The sequence below is a fragment of the Ailuropoda melanoleuca genome, chromosome 20 (genome assembly GCF_002007445.2).
Source record: "Ailuropoda melanoleuca isolate Jingjing chromosome 20, ASM200744v2, whole genome shotgun sequence".
Lineage (NCBI taxonomy): Eukaryota > Metazoa > Chordata > Mammalia > Carnivora > Ursidae > Ailuropoda > Ailuropoda melanoleuca.
The window spans coordinates 16073190-16073947 of record NC_048237.1 but is presented as its reverse complement, the minus strand read 5'-3'; the positions used below and the strand labels follow the sequence as shown (position 1 = coordinate 16073947).

Below are 758 nucleotides of genomic sequence, written 5' to 3'. Positions count from 1 at the left end.
GAAACAAACTGAGGGTTTTAGAGGGGAGAGGAGTGGAAGGATGGGGTAACAGGGTGATGGGTATTAAGGAGGGCATGGGTCATGATGAGCACTGGGTGTTATATGCAACTAAGGAATCATTGAACACTGTATCAAAAACTAATGATGTACTATACAGTGGCTACCTGAACATAATAAAAAAACAGTCTTCTAGTTTATAGTGTTTTGATTAAAAAAAAAGGATGACAAAAATGTTATCAGTGATTAGCTCTTAAAGATAGAATAATGGTATTATTTTATTTTATTTTGTTTGTTGGTTTGTTTGCTTTTTTGCGCTTTCTGCAGCTGAACTTATCCCCACGTCCCAGGGCAGGAGACCTGGGGCCGCTGAGCTGCAGGGCTTGCCGTGGCCATTTGGCCAGTTCCCGCCATGATGGGGACGGGGCGGGGGGGGGGGCTCAGTTTGACTTGACTGCAGTAATGGTATTGTTTTAGAGCGCTTTTGTATTTTGCAAATTTTCTCTCCAGTTAGAAGAAATTAAAATTGGTATGAAGAGCCTAATTTGTAAACCTACTGAGTTTTAGGAAATCATGTACACTGTTGTTGTTAATGGTCAGGAAGAAAAGCAAAGAATGAAACTGGACAGTTTGCTATAATAGAAGGTCTGTATTAACATATCAACAGAGGATCAATCAAATTAATCATAAAAATTGATAGCAAAGAGAATCATTAAGGTCAACTATAACCCCAGAGAAATAACTCCTGAGAGGGCAGATGG

The 758-nt window shown here is 39.7% G+C and overlaps 1 non-coding gene across 1 annotated transcript; it reads right to left on the bottom strand.

The window, feature by feature from the left end:
- Positions 1 to 312: 312 nt before the first annotated feature.
- LOC117797341 lies at positions 313 to 456 on the bottom strand. The gene has a single exon (XR_004622270.1). It is a non-coding gene; the product is annotated as a small nucleolar RNA SNORA5 (small nucleolar RNA).
- Positions 457 to 758: the final 302 nt, after the last annotated feature.